At 44.0% G+C, this 22349-nt stretch overlaps 3 non-coding genes across 3 annotated transcripts; 1 reads left to right on the top strand and 2 right to left on the bottom strand.

Annotated features, from left to right (window-relative positions):
* Positions 1-7908: 7908 nt before the first annotated feature.
* trnar-acg (transfer RNA arginine (anticodon ACG)) lies at positions 7909-7981 on the bottom strand. Its single transcript has one exon. It is a non-coding gene; the product is annotated as a tRNA-Arg (tRNA).
* A 2616-nt stretch (positions 7982-10597) lies between these two features.
* Positions 10598-10689, top strand: trnar-ucu (transfer RNA arginine (anticodon UCU)). The gene is given in 2 exon segments: positions 10598-10634; positions 10654-10689. It is a non-coding gene; the product is annotated as a tRNA-Arg (tRNA).
* A 3889-nt stretch (positions 10690-14578) lies between these two features.
* trnaw-cca (transfer RNA tryptophan (anticodon CCA)) lies at positions 14579-14650 on the bottom strand. Its single transcript has one exon. It is a non-coding gene; the product is annotated as a tRNA-Trp (tRNA).
* Positions 14651-22349: the final 7699 nt, after the last annotated feature.

Here is a 22349-nt window from a genome sequence, read left to right as displayed (position 1 = left end):
GCAATGCGAGACAACGAATGTTAAGGTAACAGTCACCCTCTGTGAGTGGAATTGAACCACCAACCATTATTAATTAACAGGAACCAATTGCGCGAAAGAAACACGACGTCTTGCGCACTGAAACATTAATTCACCGAGCGAAAGCTTCAGCTTGCAGCGATCAATGTAACAGCTGTCTTACCATCAGTTTACTTTTCAAAAATAAAGGGTGTGCAGTTTGCACGAGTGAAAATCTGTGCTGTCTCATTTCTGAACTTCAAACTCCCCTTTCCCCTAAATGCCTGTATGTTGGAAGACTCAGTCACCCAGTGACAGACTGCATTGATTTTTCGAACTGTGATTCACCACCCTCTATTTTAGTAATGTTCAGGTTTTTGTTTTCGTTCATGGGATGTGGGCGTCGCTGGCGAGGCTGGCGTTTATTGCCCATCCCTAATTGACCTTGACAAGGTGGTGGTGAGCCGCCTTCTTGAACCGCTGCAGTCCATGTGGTGAAGGTTCTCCCACAGTGCTGTTCGGAAGGGAGTTCCAGGATTTTGACCCAGCGACGATGAAGGAACGGCGATATATTTCCAAGTCGGGATTGTGTGTGACTTGGAGGGGAACGTGCAGGTGGTGTTGTTCCCATGTGCCTGCTGCTCTTGTCCTTCGAGGTGGTAGAGGTCGCGGATTTGGGAGGTGCTTTCGAAGAAGCCTTGGCGAGTTGCTGCAGTGCATCCTGTGGATGGTACACACTGCAGCCACAGTGCGCCGGTGGTGAAGGGAGTGAATGTTTCGGGTGGTGGATTGGGTGCCAACCAAGCGGGCTGCTTTATCTTGGATGGTGTCGAGCTTTTTGAGTGTTGTTGGAGCTGCACTCATCCAAGCAAGTGGAGAGTATTCCATCACACTTCTGACTTGTGACTTGTAGATGGTGGAAAGGCTTTGGGGAGTCAGGGGGTGAGTCACTCGCTGCAGAATACCCAGCCTCTGTCCTGCTCTCGTAGATTTGCTGGAAATGAGATGAGTTGAAATGAGCAGGCCCAACGAGCCGGTGTCTGACACTACGCGGTGTCTGCAAAGTTGTCTCTTGCACTTACAGTGAAACGGACGGCAGTTTTCTCTTTTAAACCAGTGGTTATGATGTTAAGAAAAAAATGTGCCCGAGAAGGACTGGATTTCAGCGGGTGACTCTGGGCCAGAGTAAAGTTCAGTTAAAATTTGTGATTGCCGAGTGGCTGGACGGTGGATTTGGAACTCCTGTGCGGCTGCACTGCGCGCTGTCCAGATCTGCTTGGATCGATATTCCCTTCAACTCATCACTAACAGGGACAGTTCGACTCTATGTTTCTTTTCCCCGGCGCTTGGTGATATTTCAAAAATTGGATAAGACCCGTGCTTAGCCCAACCTCGTCACTTACACGCTGACAGATACAAAGCGGCCATTCTCTGCTTCAGTGAGATGAAAGCCGAGAGCAGTTTCACGATCGAATGTAATGGCGAACAAAACTCATTCAAAACAAGTGCAAGTCACTGAGGTGCCTTTAAAGTTCTGATTGTTTGCACTGAACTTCTTCCCAAAGCGTTTGAGATTCACGTGGGGCGATTTGGAGACTTCTTTTCATTTTATGCAAAAGTTTCAACTGCAGTTCAAGGTCAAAAGCCCTGGGACCACTGTTGTTCACAATTTATCGGTGCTGGGACCACTGTTGTTCACAATTTATCGGTGCTGGGACCACTGTTGTTCACAATTTATCGGTGCTGGGACCACTGTTGTTCACAATTTATAGCTGCTGGGACCACTGTTGTTCACAATTTATCGTTGCTGGGACCACTGTTGTTCACAATTTATCGGTGCTGGGATCGTTTTTGTTCACAATTTAACTGGACTGGGACCATTGTTATTCACAATTTATCGGTGCTGTGACCACTGTTGTTCAAAATTTACATTAATGATTTGGACACGGAAATCGGAAGTAGAATTTCAAAATTTGCGGACGACATCTAATTGGGAGCTGTAGTTAATACAAACGCAAAATGCGAAAAATACAGGAAGACATTAGTGAACTTACAGAATGGGCGTGTAAATGGCAGATTAATTTCAATATAGATAAGTGTGAGGGGGTGTATTTTGGTAGGAAGAATAAGTAGGCCACGTACTGCTGGATAATAAGAGTCTACATGGAGGAGAGGAGCAAAGGGATTGATGGGTACAGATGGACAAATCATTAAAAGTCACGACACAGGTTAATAAGGCTATGAGAAAGCAAACTAAGCACTGGGGTTCATTTCTAGAGGGATAGTATTGAAAAACTGAGAAGTTATATTAAACTAGTATAGAACCTAGTTTAGACAACATTTGGAGTATTGGGCACAGTACTGGTCTCCATATTATAAGAAGGATACAGAGCCATTGGGGAAGGTGCAATAAGATTCACAAGGATGATACCAGGACTGAGAGGATATACTTATCAGGAAAAGCTGAACAGACTAAGACTCTTTTTACTAGAAAGGAGAAGGCCGAGGTGTGAACTGATAGAAGTAATGAAGATAATGAAAGGGTTTGATGGGGCAGACGTAGATAAAATCTTTCCACTTGCCTTGTGGGGTTGTCCAAAACTAGTGATCATAAGTATAAGATAGTCACTAATAAATCCAATGGGGAATTCAGGATGAACTTCTTCACCCAGAGTGTGGTCGGAATGTGGAGCACGCTAGCACAAAGAGTAGTTGAGGCAAACAGCACAGATATATTTAAAGGGAAACTAGTTAAGCACACGAAGGAGAAAGGAATAGAAAGATATACTGATCAGGTTAGATGTGGAAGGGTGAGAGGAGGCTCGTGTGGTGCATTAACGCCAGCATTGACAAGTTGGTCCGAATGGCCTGTGTCGGTGCTGTGGACTCCATGCAACAGTCGAGGGCAGAAAGAAACACGTCCCTGAAACTGGGGAACTCGGGAGACAGACATCAGAGCAGGGTTCTGTATAATTAGAATGAGCAAATAAAACATTCATTCTGGAACATCCAGAATCCGATCAGCTCTAAAAGCAACTGTTAGCCCCGCGTGATTTGAACACGCAGCTTTCCTGTGACACAATAAGTAATGTGGATGGAAGCAGGAAGTTGAAAAGTGACGTTGATAGATTAAGAGAGTGGGCCAAACTGCGGCAAATAGAGTTCAATGTGGGAAAGTGCGAGGTCATCCACTTTGGTACTAAGAAAGATAGATCAGAGTATTTTCCAAATGGCGAGAAGCTAGGAATTGTGGAGGAGTAGACAAATTTAAGGGTCCATGGACATAAACCACTGCCAACGAGCGTACAGGTACAAAACATAATTCAAATCAATAACGGAGTATTAGAAAGGGTCGTTAGCTCACCTGGTTAGTCCGAATCGCGGGTTTGATCCCCGTACGGGCCATCAGAAGCTCACTGTATTTGTATCCGTTTTTTGCAACTCTTAAAATCCAACATTTACAAGCAAATCCACACTCCGAGTCAAGGGAATTTTCTGGTTTACATCCATTGCATCTTTGCCCCTGGAGCGGAAAAAAACAGATCCTTCTTTTGACTTGTCTTCCTCTGGTTTGCAGATAAACGTTTAACTCGCGGCCTGTTCCCATTAATGGTCAGAAGCAGTAACAGACAGACAGAGGGGGTCTGACCGCCCCGATATCTGGAAAAGGCAACAGTTTAGGACAAATGCATCAAATCAAATGGTCACCTGGAACCGGGGGAGACAAAACCAAGAGAAAAAGGCAGAGGGGAATAGAGAAATAAAAGCTAAAGGAATATGATCGAACTTTATCCCAAACTTGATTCCTTTCGATTCCATCCCCAATCCTCCAGTGGCGGATTTAAAATTTCACTGCAAATGAACGCAGGAATCGACCCAAATCTGGTTCTGGGGAATGAGGTGGGCCAAGTGGAGCAAATGTCAATGGGGGAACATTTAGGGAACAGCGATCATAGTGTCATAAGGTTTAGAATCCATAAGGTTTATGGAAAAGAAGAAGGAGCAATCTGGAGTAAAATTAGTTAATTGAGGAGGGCCAATTTCAATGGGTTGAGAACGCGTCTGGCCAGGGTAAATTGGAATCAAAGATTGACATGGAAAACTGTAATTGAACAATGGGCGGCCTTTAAAGAACTGATGGTTCAGGTACAGTCTAGACACATTCCAACGAGGGTGGAAAGTAGGGCAAATAAAGCCAGAGCTCTCTGGATGACGAAAGAGATAGAGAGTAAAGTGAAACAGAAAAAAAGAGGCGTAGGACAGATGCCAGGTTGATAATACAATTGAGAACCGGGCTGAATGCAGAGAGTTCAGAGGGGAAGTGATAAGGGAAAAAAGGGGCATGGAGAGAGTCTGAGTATAGACTGGTGGTTAACATAAAAGGGCATCCAAAAGTCTTCTTTTTGGCACATGAACAGTAAACGGGTAGGAAGAGGAGGGGTGGGACTGATTAGGGACCAAAAAGGAGAGCTACGCATGGAGGCAAAGGGCATGGCTGTGGTACGAAATGAGTACGTTGCATTTGTCTTTACCAAGGAAGAAGATGCTGCCAAGTTGCAGTGAAAGAAGTAGTTGAGATACGAGATGGGCTATAAATTGATAAAGAGGAGGTATTCGGAAGGCCAGCAGTATTTAAAGTACATCAGTCACCTGGTCCGGATGGGATGCATCCTAGTTTGCTGAGGGAATTAGGGGTGGAAATTGTGGAGGTACTGGCCATAATCTTCCAACCACCCAATACGGGGGTGGTGCCAGAGGACAGGAGAATTGCAAATATTGCGCCCTTGTTCAAAAAGGCGTGTATGGATAAATCCAGGAACTACAGGCCAGTAAGTTTAACCTCGGTGAAGGGGAAACTTTTAGAAACGATAATCCGAGACAAAGTTAATCGTCACTTGGACAAGTGTGGGTTAATTAAGGAAAGCAGCACGGATTTGTTGAAGGCAAATCGTGTTTAACTAACTTGATTGAGTTTTTTGTTGAGGTAAGAGAGATTCGATGAGGGCAATGTGGTTGACATGGTATATATGGACAAGCAAAAGCCGTTTGATAAAGTGTTGCATAATAGGCTTGTCATCAAAGTTGAAGCCCATAGAATAAAAGGGGCAGTGGAAGTACGAAATTGGCTAAGTCACTGGAAACAGAGAGCAGTGGTGAATGGTTGTTTATCAGACTGGAGGGAGGTGTACAGTCGTGTTCCCCACGGGTCGGTACTCGGACCACTGCTTTTCTAGATATATATAATGAATTGGACTTTGGTGTAAAGGGCACAATTTCAAAATTTGCCGATGACACAAAGCTTGGAAGTGTAATGAACAGTGAAGAGGATAGTGATAGGACAAGACAGGCTGGTGGAATGGGCGGACACATGGCAGGTCAAATTTAACGCGGAGAAAAACGAAGCGATACATTTTGGTAGGAAAAACGAGGAGAGGCGAATTAAACTAAAGGGCTTAATTCTAAAAGAGCTGTAGGAACCGAGAAATCTGGGGGTATGTGTGATCAAATCTTTAAAAGTGGCAGCGCAGATTGAGAAAACGGTTTTAAAAAGCACATGGGATCCTGTGCTTCACAAATTGAGGCAAAGAGAACAAAAACAAGGAGGTTACGATGAGCTTTTATAAAACACTGGTTCGGCCACAACTGCAGTATTGTGTCCAGTTGTGGGCACCGCACTTTGGGACGGGTGTGAAGGCCTTAGAGAGGGTGCAGAAAAGATTTATTAGAATTGTTCCAGGGATGAAGGACTTCAGTTACATGGATAGACTGGAGAAGCTGGGGTTGTTGTTCTTAGAGCAGAGAATGTTGAGAGGAGATTTCATCGATGTATTTAAAATCATGAAGGGTCTAGACAGAGGAGATAGAGAGAAACTGCTCCCATGGGCGGAAGGGTCAAGAACCAAAGGACAAAGATTTATGGTGATTGCAAAAGAATGAAAGTCGACATGAGGAAAAACGCTTTTACACAGCGAGTGGTTAAGGCCTGGAATTCACTGCCTGAGTGAGTGCTGGAGGCAGATTCAATCGTGGCTTTCAAAGGGAATTGGATAAGTACTTGAAGGGAAAAAATGCAGGGCTACGGGTAAACTGCGGGGGAGTGTGACGAGCTGGATTGCTCTAGCAGAGTTCCGGCATGGACTCGATGGGCCGAATGGCCTCCTTCTGTGCTGTAACCATTCTAGGATTGAAAGAAGCAGAAATTAAATAACTCAAACTGCCGAAACCCGAGATCTTTGGACCTTCAGTCAAACGCCCTCCCAAATGAACTATTTCCACCCCACTGTTAATTGATCTTTGTGCCCTTATGTTGGAAGAACATAAAACCCCAGGGGGAATTGCCCCTCCCGGTCATTCCGCACTTCATGTATAAACATCGCACTCATATATACACACCCACAGTTCATATATAAACATCACACTCATATATACACACCCATAGTTCATTTCTAAACATCGCACTCATATATACTCACCCATAGTTCATAAATAAACATCGCACTCATATATACTCACCCATAATTCATATATAAACATCGCACTCATATATACTCACCCATAGTTCATATATAAACATCGCACTCATATATACACACCCACAGTTCATATATAAACATCACACTCATATATACACACCCATAGTTCATTTCTAAACATCGCACTCATATATACTCACCCATAGTTCATAAATAAACATCGCACTCATATATACTCACCCATAATTCATATATAAACATCACACTCATATATACTCACCCATAGTTCATATATAAACATCGCATTCATATATACACACCCACAGTTCATATATAAACATCGCATTCATATATACACACCCATAGTTCATATATAAACATCGCACTCATATATACACACCCACAGTTCATATAGAAACATCGCACTCATATATACACACCCACAGTTCATATATAAACATCGCATTCATATATACTCACCCATAGTTCATATATAAACATCGCATTCATATATACACACCCACAGTTCATATATAAACATCGCATTCATATATACACACCCATAGTTCATATATAAACATCGCAGTTATATATACACACCCACAGTTCATATATAAACATCACACTCATATATACACACCCATAGTTCATATATAAACATCACACTCATATATACACACCCACAGTTCATATATAAACATCGCACTCATATATACTCACCCATAGTTCATATATAAACATCGCACTCATATATACACACTCATAGTTCATATATAAACATCGCACTCATATATACGCACCTACAGTTCATATATAAATATCGCACTCATATGTACTCACCCACAGTTCATACATAAACATCGCACTCATATATATACACCCACAGTTCATATATAAACATCACACTCATACCTACACTCCCACAGTTTATAAAAGAACAGCGCATTCCTACTCCACACCCAGTTTATATGTATCCAATGTCCTGTTTATAGTTCTCACCAAAGTCTGAACACTGAAAGTTTAACTGTTTTCCAGATACTGTACGTCCTACTTTGTATTTTCAGCATCGGATTTCCTGCAGACCGGCAAAGGGAGCGGAATAGCGGTCCTGCCGGTGAATGCTGCTTTTAACGAACGTCTCGGCGTCCAGGAGCTAGCGGGGATTGGAAAGCTCTTGTGTCACACGAAGTGTCTGAACGGCCCGTGGACACCTGAAGATCATCAGCGCGGTGTCTCCACCTCGTGCTGCAATGTTCGTGTGTCAGACATCAAACGAAAAGGCGGCTTGTTGGAAAACGTTGTGGTCACAGTTTCTTTTTGTAATTGAACCTAAATCTTTCAAGATGGAATGTTTTCTTTGATGCTTCACCACAAACAATATCTTATGACGAAATTTGATTCTTCGTTCCCCAGTGTCAGCGATAAAATTGCATGAACCCGAGCCAGGTAGGAGTCGAACCTACAATCTTCTGATCCGTAGTCAGACGCGTTATCCATTGCGCCACTGGCCCATGTGATGACCGTTAGTGTATTTTATTTAATTTTTCATTAAATCTACCGACAGGTTGACACAGAGATGAACACAGCGAAACAGACAAGAGAAATAGAAACGAAACAAACGGCCTCAAACTCCAACACACAGTGGCGAGTATCTGACAGGTATCAGTGAGAGGAGATGGTGAATTTGCAGCTTGATTTGGCTCCGTGGCTTCGCTGCTCAAAGTGCCTGTTTCGTCGGGTCCTTTATTGACTTAAGCCTCCGATGTGATATTTGCCCAATTTGTGAGTTAAGCAACGAAATAACATTTAAAAAAATAATATTTGTATTCGTTTCGGAGTCAACAAGGAAAGGATTCCAGAACTGCAGTGCGGAAGTGCTCCTTCATTGTACAGACGGACCTCTCATACAATGTGTCCGAAACACGTTTCGAGGATACTGTTCCAGAGGGCTGATTTCACAAACTACTTTAGTTACAACCAGCAACCCATCTCCATTAAAAGTTGCGAAGCGATACTCGTTTCAGAGCAGTTTTCGCTGTTCAGCTTTTGTAAAATTAGTAGAAACTCATTTTGAACACATCTTAGTATTAATGAGAATATCAGGCACATGACAATTGGAATGGAACCGTCTCTTGCAATAAGTACAAAGTGTAATCGATTACAAAGTGAAAAAGCCAATCCAATCTCTCAGTCTCTCTCTGTCACTTTCTCGGTGAGTGAACGTAAACCAGCAGAAGAAGCTTAAACAAAGAACTGAGCAGTTTTGTTTGTTTCCTTTTCCTTCGGGCGAGTACAGTTGAAGAGAATGATTTCTGTTTCCTGCTGGACAAATAACTGGAATGAGCAGTGTATCCGGTTCCCATGGTACCCAGTGAAACATCCACGTTTCGATCTCCCATTTACACTGATACCTTCCTTCCTTACTAATTATAGGAAACTTTTGGTAAGGTTCAATCACACTTCAGAAGTCCAGAAGCGCAAAGGAACGTAGACGTCTCATGGTGACGTCACCGACAGGCGAGGGAGGTTTGCAGGTTTACCTGGAGCTGTAAATGTATAAACTCCTTCCAATGTACAAACTCCCCTCACCAACAGCAATTCAATTCTAACTGATCTGAGACTTTGATCATTTATGGTGATTATACTTTGTGGAGTTAAAGCAGCAGTAAAATCCGTTATGTGTTATACACATAGCCGTTCAGTCAATATAAAACATTGTCATCCGACTTACCATGTGCAATGCCACACGGGGTGCCTCCAGCAGTTGTTCTCCCGGTCACACATCCGGCATCACCTCTCGGTCTCACACTTCAGAGTCACTCCTGAATATAAACACATTTCTGCTTCAGACTTTTACCTGAAGGTCAACAAATCACAAGTCAAGATGGAGGGAACAAACAAATCACATATTTAAGATCGTTAACGGATAGAAATTCACCATAAATGACTGAAAAAAATGAAGCAAACGGATCAAGATGAACAATTATCAAAAGGTAACAATTAAAGAAAGGAGAAATGGAACCGATCAAATCGCTCCAAATAGTTTTTGAAAAATCCTTTTGGTTTTCATCTTAGGTTCTCTGTTAAGTTGGGGACGGACATCTAGAAATATTTTTCGCACCATCATAAAGACAATTAGAATACAAATTTCACAAAGTCGGCCTTAATCTTACTTATACGATCGCATGTTATGTGTTTGTAAAACCTGCAATTATTTTACCATTCTTTAAGTTTAGAGGGATACTCTGAATATATGTTCTACATTGAAACGTAAGTGGATTAATAAAATAAAATGAGGAAATTTGTTTAAGAACATGAAGAGCTGCTTTCCCATGTTGGATATCGAGATATATTTATTTACACAACTGTCATTTGTGAAATGATGGAATGTATTTATTTCTATATCTGTACAGGTAAGGAAATCCCCACTGGATAATTTCCAGGAACCAGCCAAATAATAAATTAGTTTGTCAATTCCAAAGCACCCGTTGGGATTTGCTGATTGAAAATTTGAATGAAAATCGAGACCATCACAAAGCATTGGAACAAATATACCCGCTGAGGTTTCGGGGTTGTAACTTTTTTATTTATATCACTGAGTAACCTATTCTAAACAGGGTGAAGCTACAAATCTAATGATCAGAGTCTGGGTTAGAGAAAGAATAGATGAAAGTATCAAATTTAATTACACTGATTCCACAAACGCTGCACACCACATCACTTAAACATTGTTAACTGTTTCCACATAAAACTGGAGAGGATGTAAATAGAAAGTAACAGAAAAAAAGCTCATTAATGTCTCAAACTTAATTTTGATATTGTTGCACAAACACTGAACATCCCATCACTAAAACACTGTCCTGATCTAAAATCTATCAGCAGGACCCTGAGCCACAGTGAAAATGCTGTGATTTCAACCTGGTTCAAAACACGCATCCTTCTGATGTGGAGGCAGACGCGACTGTTCTTGCACCAGGACCACAACAAGCGGCTGGAGCCGGATCCATTGGAGGGTGATCCGTGCAGACTGCCGCCGCGGCTCTCGGAATGTGAGAGGCGGAAGGAGGAGCAGCATGGCCGCCTCAACCACAGCACAGGATCCCCGCTCTCCCACATAATGCATAACTGACTCTGTGGCGCAATGGGTAGCGTGTTGGACTTCTACTTAATAATTGGAGGAGATATTCAAAGGTTGTGGGTTTGAGTCCCACCAGAGTTGAATTTTAGTTTCGGGAGCTGGGAAGTAAAATTTTGCAGCAAAACCGCAACAGGATCATCAATGTCCGTCAAGGATGGGAAACTGCACCCGACACTTCATCTCACACAAGTGGCTCCAGTCACACCCGAATTTATTATTCTAAATCCACTCTGAGCTGGATTGGGGAAACACTCTCAAGGAGGAGACTCATCCTCTGCTCAGACCGAATGTCAATCTGCTGGACTTCCGGCTCTATCAGACTGCATGTTCCTTCAGACAGGTTTCTAACTGGACACATTCATCCTGCTGCCGTGCGAGCATTGGTGCTTGAGGGGTAGAATTCTTGTTTGCAGTAATTCTATTCTTGTAAAACTACTCCTGCAGTGCAGGATGGAAAGTATCCTGGCTGAGCGGTCTGAGGTGCTGGTTTGAAGCTCCAGTTTGATCCCACGATTTATAGATGGATCAAAATCGTAGTTTGAGTCTCCAAAACCGCAACCTCCCTCCTGTAAACAACTTACTTGACTTCGTCCTCACCAATCTACCTGTCGCAAATGCATCTGTCCATGACAGTATTGGTAGGAGTGACCACCGCACAGTCCTTGTGGAGACCAAGTCCCGTCTTCGAACTGAGGAGACCATCCAACATGTTGTGTGGCACGACCACCGTGCTAAATGGGATAGATTCAGAATAGATCTGGCAGCTCAAAGCTGGGCATCCATGAGGCGCTGTGGGCCATCCGCAGCAGCAGATTTGTATTCCAGCACAATCTGTAACCTCATGGCCCGGCATATTCCTCACTCTATCATTACCAACATGCCAGGAGATCAACCTTGGTTCAATGAGGAGTGTAGAAGAGCATGCCAAGAGCAGCACCAGGCGTACCTAAAAATGAGGTGCCAACTTGGTGAAGCTACAACTCAGGACTACATACGTGCAAAACAGCGGAAGCAACATGCTATAGACAGAGCTAAGCGATTCCACAACCAGCGGATCAGATCAAAGCTCTGCAGTCCTGCCACATCCAGTCGTGAATGGTGGTGGACAATTAAACAACTAACGGGAGGAGGAGGCTCTGCAAACATCCCCATCCTCAATGATGGCGGAGTCCAGCACGTGAGTGCAAAAGACAAGGCTGAAGCATTTGCAACCATCTTCAGCCAGAAGTGCCGAGTGGATAATCCATCTCAGCCTCCTCCCGATATCCCCACCATGACGGAAGCCAGTCTTCAGCCAATTCGATTCACTCCACGTGATATCAAGAAACGGCTGAGTGCACTGGATGCAGCAAAGGCTATGGGCCCCGACAACATCCCAGCTGTAATGCTGAAGATTTTTGCTCCAGAACTAGCTGCGCCTCCAGTCAAGCTGTTCCAGTACAGCTACAAGACTGGCATCTACCCGACAATGTGGAAAATTGCCCTGGTATGTCCTTTCCACAAAAAGCAGGACAAATCCAATCCGGTCAATTACCGCCCCATCAGTCCACTCTCAATCATCAGCAAAGTGATGGAAGGTGTCGTCGACAGTGCTATCAAGCAGCACTTACTCACCAATAACCTGCTCACCGTTGCTCAGTTTGGGTTCCGCCAGGACCACTCGGCTCCAGACCTCATTACAGCTTTGGCCCAAACATGGACAAAAGAGCTGAATTCCAGAGGTGAGGTGAGAGTGACTGCCCTTGACATCAAGGCGGCATTTGACCGAGTGTGGCACCAAGGAGCCCGAGTAAAATTGAAGTCAATGGGAATCAGGGGGAAAACTCTCCAGTGGCTGGAGTCATACCTAACGCAAAGGAAGATGGTAGTGGTTGTTGGAGGCCCATCATCTCAGCCCCAGGACATTGCTGCAGGAGTTCCTCAAGGCAGTGTCCTAGGGCCAACCATCTTCAGCTGCTTCATCAATGACCTTCCCGCCATCATAAGGTCAGAAATGGGGATGTTCGCTGATGATTGCACAGTGTTCACTTCCGTTTGCAACCCCTCAAATAATGAAGCAGTCCGTTCCCGCATGCAGCAAGACCTGGACAACATCCAGGCTTGGGCTCAAAACTGGCAATTAACATTCGCGCCAGACAAATGCCAGGCAATGACCATCTCCAACAAGAGAGAGTCTAAGCACCTCCCCTTGACATTCAACGGCATTACCATCGCCGAATCCCCCACCATCAACATCCTGGGGGTCACCATTGACCAGAAACTTAACTGGACCAGCCATATAAATACTGTGGCTACGAGAGCAGGTCAAAGGCTGGGTATTCTGCAGCAAGTGACTCACCTCCTGACTTCCCAAAGCCTTTCCACCATCCACAAGGCACAAGTCAGGAGTGTGATGGACTACTCTCCACTTGCTTGGATGAGTGCAGCTCCAACAACACTCAAGAAGCTCGACACCATCCAAGATAAAGCAGCCCGCTTGATTGGCACCCTATCCACCACACTTAACAGTCACTGCCTTCACCACCGGCGCACTGTGGCTGCAGTGTGTTCCATCCACAGGATGCACTGCATCAACTCGCCAAGGCTTCTTCGACAGCACCTCCCAAACCCGCGACCTTTACCACCTAGAAGGACTACAGTAGCAGGCACATGGGAATAACACCACCTGCACGTTCCCCTCCAAGTCCCAACTTGGAAATATATCGCCGTTCCTTCATCGTCGCTGGGTCAAAATCCTGGAACTCCCTTCCTAACAGCACTGTGGGAGACCCGTCACCACACGGACTGCAGCGGTTCAAGAAGGCGGCTCACCACCGTCTTCTCAAGGGCAATTAGGAATTGGCAATAAATGCCGGCCTCGCCAGCGACGCCCACATCCCATGAACGAATAAAAAAATACTAAACTTTGCAACAGAGTAGTCCGGAGGAACCACATGTCAATTCAAATAAGTAGATGCATTTTGGAGCACACCAATTGTACCTTCAACTCTGGTCGAAATGTTCACAAGCAAAAGGATTGTTTGACTTAGCTGAGACTCGAATTAACAATCTCGCCATTTCCCGATCATGTACTGTTATATAAGGACCGCGCACTGACTGATTGCGCCGCGAGAGTCCGGTCACTTTGATCACCTGTCCCACTCTGCTGGAAAGAATCTTAAGTGTAAGAGGCCCTTACCTGTGGAAACGTGTCCAGTCACTGTGATCAAACTAATATCTGCACTTTCACTTTCAGCTTTTTTCACATCATCTGCTCCATCGCACCACAAGCGGGTTTTCTGCGAACAGGGCAAAATGAACATTGCCAGAAATTCTATCAGTAAACGGATTGGAACCCAGCGCCCACGCAGCGATTAGATTTATTGTCTTAAAGCAACGAGCTTTGTTCGCAAATCGCCTTGCCAGTCTTTCACGTTTTGTTTAATGCCCAAATAAATAAATTGGAGCAAATTGACCGCATTTACACCGTGCTGGGGTTGTTCTGCTTAGAATAGAGAAGGTTCAGAGGAGATTTGATAGAAGTGTTCAAAGTCATGAAGGGTTTAGATAAAGTTAATAAAGAGAAGCTGTTCCCATTGACGGAAGTGTCGGGAACAAGAGGACACAGATTTGAGGTGATTGGCAAACGAACCAAAGGCGACAGGATGAAAATCTTTTTTACGCAGCGAATAGTTATGATCTGGAATGCGCTGCCCGAAAGGCTGGTGGAAGCAGATTCAATCGTGGCTTTCAAAAAGAATTTGATAAATACTTGAAGGGGAAAATGCAGGGCCACGGGGAAAGGGACGGGGAATGGGACCAATGGGATTGTTCTTACAAAAGGCAGGTAAGGAATTGATGGGTCGAATGGCCTCCTTCTGTGGTGTGTTCGTTCCATGATCAATATTATTTTACAAACAGTGAATGGACCATCCCTGAAAGACTGTCCCGCGATAAAACAGAGTGTCAGTGAAACGTTGCGAAAATGCAATGACCCCGACGTGATTCGAACACGCATCCTTCTGATCTGGAGTCAGACGCGCTGCCGTTGCGCCACGAGGTCCACAGCAAGTAGCTGGATCCGGATCCATAGGAGGGAGATCGGTACCAACCGCAACAGGGACTCGAAGAGGCGGAAGCAGCAACAGCAACAGCGCAGGAGCCCCGTTCTCGAATCCAGCCGTTACCAGCGGAGAGCTGCCAGTCCCGGCCTGAGCCCTGTCTGGGAGCCGCCTGCCATTCTTTCTTCACAGAACGGGACCGATCCAGTTTCAGCTCACACACAAGCTCAGGAATCCCACTCCTGACAGATTCACTTATTTTAACCTTTTTTAGATTCAGTGAATTGGGATTTAATTCAATCCTCATCTGCCCTCCGCTCTGTCAGTTCAGGACTTTATTTAAACCGATATTGGAGCTCTGTTTTACAGGGTGCCGCCTGTTCATGCATTTCTCAGTCCCACTACAAACACTGATTGCTGCTAACTTCTGCTTAATACAAAGTGCTCAGGAACGAGGGAATTTCTCCTGGGTACTGAGTTAGAGTTAAGGAACAATAGAGGTGCGATTACACTACTTGGTGTATTCTATTGGCCAACAGCTGGTGGGACGGATATCGAGGAACAAATTTGCAGGGAAATTACAGAGAGGTGCAAAAGCCATCGAGTATTAATAACCGGGGATTTCCAATATCCTCATGTAGACTGAGATAACAATAATACAAGGCACAAAGAAGGGGAAGAATTTTTGAAATGTGTTCAGGATAACATTCTCGAGCAGTACGTTTCTGGCCCACTGAGGAAGGAGGCATTGCTGGGCTTGGTTCACATGAATGAGGCGGGCCAAGTGGAGCAAGTGTCAGTGGGGGAGCATTTAGGGAGCAGCGATCAGTTTCATAAGGATTAGAATAGCTATGGAGATGGACTCTGTCAACTCTAAAGTAAAAATACTCAATTGGAGGAGGGCCAATTTCAGTGGGATGAGAACAGATCTGGCCCCGGTAAATTGGAATCCAACATTGTATGACAAAACTATAATTGGACAGTGGGCGGCTTTTAAAAAGATGATTCGGGTAGAGAGAAGGTACGTTCCAACGAGGTAGAAAGGTAGGGGAAATAAAGCCAGAGCTCCATGGATAATAAGAGAGATAGAGAGTAAGATGAAGGGTGAAAAAGTGGCGTATGACAGGTGTCAGGTTGATAACACAAGTGCCAACCAGAGACAATAGAGAAAGATCAGAGGGGAAGTGAAAAAGGAAATAAGAGGGGCAAAGAGAGAGCAAAAGAAAGCGGAAAACATAAAAGGGAATCAAAAAGTCTTCTACAGACAAGTTAACAGTAAACGGGTAGTAAGAGGAGGGTTGGGGACGATTCGGGACCATCAAGGAGATCTACTCATGGAGGCAGTGGGCATGGCAGAGGTACTAAATGATTACTTTGCATTGGTCTTTACCAAGGAAGAAGATGCTGCCAGATTCTAGGCAAAGTAAGATATAGTTAAGATACTGGATGGGCTGAAAAATGAGAAAGAAGAGGTACTAGAAAGGCTTGCTGTACTTAAAATAGATAAGTCAACTGGTCCGGATGTGATGCAACCTAGGATGCTGAGGGAAGTAAAGGGGAAAATTGCAGAGGTACTGGCCATAATCTTCCAGACATCCTTAGATATGAGGATGGTGCCAGAGGACTGGAGAATTGCAAAGGTTACAACCTTGTTCAAAAAAAGGGTGTAAAGATAAACCCAGCAACGATAGGTCAGTCAGTTTAACCTCGGTGATGGGGAAAGTTTTGGAAATGATAATCCGGGACAGAATGAACAGTCACTTGGACGAGTGTGGATTGATTAGGGAATGCCAGCACGGATTTGTTAAAAGCAAATCGTGTTTTACCAACTTGATAAAGTGTTTGATGAGGTAACAGAGAGGGTAGATGAGGTCAATGCAGTTGACGTGGTGTATATGGACTTTCAAAAAGCGTTTGATCAAGTGTCACGTGGTAGGCTATTGATCAAGATTGCAGCCCATGGAACACAGGGGGCAAAAACAATCTGGTTACAGAACTGGCTAAATGACAGGAAACAGAGTGTTGTGGTGAACGGTTGTTTTTCGGACTGGAGGGAGGTGGGCAATGGTGTTCCATAGGGGTCGGTGCTGCGATAACGTCTTTTCTTGATATATATGATTTACTTGGGCTTGGGAGTAAATGGTACAATATCAATATTTGCAGATGACACAAAACGTGGACGGGTAGAGAACAGAGAGGTGGATCGACATGAAGAGGATATGGACACGCTGGTGACAAGGACGGACACGTGGCAGATGAAGTTTAACGCGGAAAAATGCGATATGATGCATTTCGATGTGAAAAAAGAGGAAAGGCAATATAAACTAGAGAGCAGAATTCTAAAAGGGTGAGAGGAACAGAGGGACCTTGGGGTATATGTGCGCAAATCGTTGAAAGTGGCAGGGCAGGTTGAGAAAGCGGTTTAAAAAGCAGTCGGGGTCCTGGGCTTTATAAAGAGGAAGTCATGATGAACCTTTATAAAATACTATTTCGGCCACAAATGGAGTATTGGGTCCAGTTCTGGGCAGTGCACTTTTGGAAGGATGTGAAGGCCTTGAGAGGGCGCAGAGGAGATTTACCAGAATGATTCCAGCGATGAGGGACTTAAATTACATGGATAGACTGAAGAAGCTGGGATTGTTCACCTTGGAACTGAGAAGGCTGAGAGGAGATTTGACAGAGATATTCAAAATCATGAAGGGCCTAGACAGGGTAGATAGAGTGAAACTGTTCCCATTGGCGGAAGGGACATGAACCAAAGGGCGTAGATTTAAGGTGATTGGCAAAAGAACCAAAGGTGACATGAGTAAAAACTTCTTCACACAGCGAGTGGTAGGAAGCTTTGATTTTTGTGCTTTGCATGTGATGAAATTTCATCATTTTACAGACTGTATCTTAAGAGTGGGATTAAAAGTTTAGTGTTTACGATGCCCGGAATCTGGTGCAGCCGTTGTTAAATTTATCAAGGCAGGCAATTGTCGCCGTTTATCACAAGAACGACCTAACTGGTTATGCGATCAAGATGAAAATAATGCAAAGATGGACAATTGATACAACACGAAAGGCATCGGGCTATGACAAAAATCCCCACCGTTTTGCTTTTCCAACATAAAGGGTGCGACATTTATTCGCTGAATATAGAAACAGTCTGGTCTCGCTCACTACAGAAATCTCCATGTCACAGAGAATTAGCCTTTCGGGACCTTGTCTGTCAAGATGAATTGTGATTTCCGTGAAGCCAATGTTCCATTCCTTTATAGGTTTAATGTGCCTGCTTTGCGATCACAAGGTTTTTTTTTAGTCCACATGGTAAATGGTGGAATATTAGCTCTGCTCAACCGGCAATGATCACGGTACATTTTCTTGCAGACAAAACACACATTAAACCCTGGAACTTTGAGGCGATGAATCCTCAGGAAAAATAAAATAAGGGCTCGAATCAATCTAACCAATAGCACCATCGAGACAAGTGAAGAGTCCACCTTCTGAACCAGTAATTCACTGAGCTAAACCTTGAGGCTGCAGTGACTAATATAACAGCTGTCCACTGTCAGTTTACTTTTCCACAATGAATCGTTGAAGCTTGCGGGAGTGAAAATCCAACGAGCCGGTTTTCACTCTTAAACCAGCAACTGTGAAGTTAAGAGAAACGTGCCGTGAAATACTCGATTTCAGCGCGCTGACACTGGGCCAGAATAAAGCTCAGTCAATATGATCGCCGAGTGGCGAGAGGGTGGATTTGGAACTCCTGATCGACCGCACTGCGCATTTTCCTGATCTGCTTGAAGCACCAATCCCTTCAATTCATCACTTACAGGGACAATTCGATTCTCGGTTTCTTTTCCCTGAACTTGACGAGATCTTCAAAATTATAAGCGACCGATATCAAAGCGAACCTCGTCACCGACATGCTCACAGATACAAAGCGGCCAAACTCTGCTTCAGTGAGATGACAGCCCAGAGCGGTTTCAAGGCGGAATGCAATTGCAAAGAAAGCTCGTTCAATGAAAGTGTAGGTCATTGAGGTGCCTTTAAAGTCCAGATTGTTTGAACTGAACTTCTTCCGAAAGCGCTTGAGATTCAGGTGGAGTAATTTGTGGACTTCTTTTCCCTCTTTACAAAAGTTTGAACCACACGTCAAGATCAAAATTCGAGGGCTAAATTTGGGTTTCTCCGGGGTATGAAGTTCGAATCGAGAATTATACCCTGACCTCATCGAACCCAGAAATAAATCAAGGGGATTCAATCGAAGTAAAATAATGGTATTGGAGAAAATAATTAGATTAAAGATAGACAAATCTCCAGGACCTGATGGTGACCATCCCAGGGGATTAAAAGGAGTAGGTGAGGAAATTGTACATGTTTCAGTCATGATCGTTCAAACTCTCTTGTTTCAGGAATTGTTCCATGGATTGAAAAATTGCCAATGTCATTCCATTATTTAGGAATGGGAGGAGAGATAAAGTAGGAAATTATAGACCTATTAGTCTGACGTCTATTGTCGGGCAGTTACCAGTATCTGCTATTAGGGAAGAGTGACTGAGCACTTGGATAAATATGAATTGATCAGAGAAGCCGGCATCGATTTGTAAAGGGTAAGTCAAGTGTAACAAAACGAGCTGAACTTCTTGAAGATGTAATAATGTGGTAGATAATGCAGTGTCTATGGGTGTTATATGTATATTGACTTCCAGAGGCAATCGATAAGGGAACACATAAGAGACTGTTAACAGAAATGAGATCACATGGAAATTAAAGCAACCTATTGACATGGGTAGGGAGTTGGTTTGGAGGTAGGAGACAGAGAGTAGGGATAATGGATCTGTGCTCAAATTGACAGGATGTGATTAATGGTGTCCCCCAGGGATCTGTACCGGGGCATCAGCTTTTTACTATATGTATAAATGAGGCAAATGAAGAAATAGAGAGCCATATATCCAAGTTTGTCGACGACACCAAGTTAGGTGACACAGTGAGTAATGTAGATGGGAGCATAAAGTTGCAAAGCGAAATTGATAGATGAAGTGAGTTGGTAAAACTGTGGCATATGGAGCTTACATAGAATGACATAGAATGTACATCACAGAAACAGACAATTCGGCCCAACTAGACTATGCCGGTGTTTATGCTGCAGACGGGCCTCCTCCAACCCCTCTTCATCTAACCCTATGAGCAAACCCGAATATTCCTTTCTCCTCCCTGTGTTTATCTCGCTTCCCTGTAAATGCATCCATGCTTTTCGCCTTAATTATTCCTTGTGGTAGTGAGTTGCACATTCTAGCGAGCCTCATTGTAAATAAGGTTCTCTTGAATGCCATATTGGATTAAATGTGACGATCTTATATTTATGGCCCCAATTTTGGACTCCACCCCACAAAATTGCAAATACCTCTGACCTCTCAAACCCTTGCATAATCTTAAAGTCCTATTTCATGTCACCCTCAGCCTTCTATTTTCTATGGAAAGTGCCGTAGACTGTTCAATCTTTCAATAAGGGAAAGTGTGAGGTCATCCACTTTGGACCTAAGCAAGATAGATGAGAATATTTTCTAACTGGTGAGAAACTAGGAACTGTAGAGGAGGAAAGATGTTTACGGGTCCAAGTGCAGAAATCATTAAAAGTCAGTGGACAGTTACAAAAAAATAATTAAAAAGGCAAATCGAAATTTGGCCTTTATCTTAAGGGAGCTGGAATTCAAAGGGGTGGAAATTATGTTACAGTTATATAAACTCTGATGAGACCACAGTTCGAGTCCTGCATTCAGTTCTAGGCACCACACCTCAGGGAGGATTTATTGGCCTTGGAGCGGGTGCAGCGCAGATTCACCAGAATTATACCGGAGCTAAAATGGTTAAATTATGCGGACAAGTTGAATAGAAAATGTTTGTATTTCCTTGTGTATTGAAGATTAAGTGATGATGTAATCGAGTTGTTGAAGGTGATTAAATGAGTCAATGGTGTGTGTGTGAGCTGTGAAACAGCTTGAAATACCAATCCTCTCCACCACTGGGGACTGAGTCTTCCAACATACAGGGATTTTCACTCGTGCAAGTTTCATCCACATTTTCTGCTCTTCATTTCTCCGACCTGCTTGTTGCGCCTTTTCCTTCAATTCAGGACTTACAGGGAAAACGCGATTCTGCGGTCAATCTTCGGGTCACATGGTGAGATTTCAAATAATTGAAATCGACCCTTTTCAACCTCAATATCGTCACCGACACGTTTGACGAATGCAAAGCGGCTTCTATCGCGGTTTTGCTGCACAACTCGTTCAAAGATACTGTCGGTAATTGGAGGGTCTTTCAAGTCATGACACGAACATAACAGTTCGCACTGCCGTTTTCGCCAAGACGCTTCAGATTCATGTGGAATGATTTCGGTCTGGCGGTTAAATCCGTAACCTTTTTACGAATCCGCCTTTGAACCCTGGACTTTAATATTTTTGATAACCGATACTAAATCGGTTTGTCCTGTACTGTACATTACTTTTTAAATATTACAGATAAGCGGAGCACTTGAGCTGTCACAGCTGTGACTTTGACTTTTCTCCCTCTCCTCTAGATCTCCCCGACAACTGCCACTAATCACAATCTTCTGTCACTCTTCTCCATCAGAAAGTTCCGAGCCTCGGTTTTCAAATGAAATAACGCCCATCTCTTCAATCAACGACCACTCAGGGAGAGTTTCTTAGTTTCAGCTCCCAATTTCCCCAAATCCTCAAAGTAGCATGAAAATAATTGTCATTAAGTTAATAATAATAACAATATAATTAAAAGTTCTTATGGTCTGGGGTTTTGTTTCAGATGCCACGGCTTTTAACGGTCACTGCGGATGTTTAACGAATCGCCTCTTGGTTGGATGCTTCTGTGTGGGAAAGATCACGAAGCGATAATTGAGAGACCGAGGATGAAGCTGTTTGATGCGAGCACTGGGGACACAGACCGTGCGCGGCTCCAGTGGCGCAATCGGTCAGCGCGCGTTATTTCTACAATAATTTTCCGCTCGATTAATGCTGGGGTTGTGAGCTCCAGCGCCGTCGAAGGTAGTTGAAACTTCTCAACATTTTGACTGGAGTTCAAGGTACAACCGGTTCCATAACACATCGACTTCTTCATGTCCCCATGTGGGCACTGAGGCTCCTCTGGCCGACCGTCTTGCAATAGCAGGTGAGAGTTTATCTGTTTATAGGAGGGAGAGGGGGCGATTTGCGACAACTGAAATGGTGAAGCGGCCGGCACAACATCTTTAAATCGAAAGAACCAAAACACAATTCTTCTTTCCGTGAAGCAGGTTTTCATCGGTTTGAAGTGTCGTGTCGGGAAAATTCGGGAGGCAAATCTGCTGCCCGGTGTCACGGTGTGACGGTTGAAATTATTCAGCTTTCAATTGTTGATCGGCTGAAAGGTCGAGAGGCATTTTCCAGCTCCCGTGTGGAACAAGTTTAGCTTTGGAGCCATTGGGTAAAGTGTTGTTTTTAATTGCTGCGAACGAATGACAAGACATTTTGTACAAACAAGAAGAATTGCAAAATCACGAGTTCGCTGTCCATGTTTCTTTCATCATGTTCAACAGAAACAAGGATTCTCCTCAACACGTTGCTGAAAATTGTTTCAAAGGGACACTCTCCCGAATTCGACATCGACAGGGATAATTCAGAGTCCGACCATGAATCTGTATGATGGAAGCTAATCTAACAGCGA

Source organism: Heptranchias perlo, chromosome 20 (genome assembly GCF_035084215.1).
Source record: "Heptranchias perlo isolate sHepPer1 chromosome 20, sHepPer1.hap1, whole genome shotgun sequence".
In the NCBI taxonomy this organism is placed as follows: Eukaryota; Metazoa; Chordata; class Chondrichthyes; order Hexanchiformes; family Hexanchidae; genus Heptranchias; species Heptranchias perlo.
This window is presented reverse-complemented; position numbering and strand designations above follow the sequence as displayed.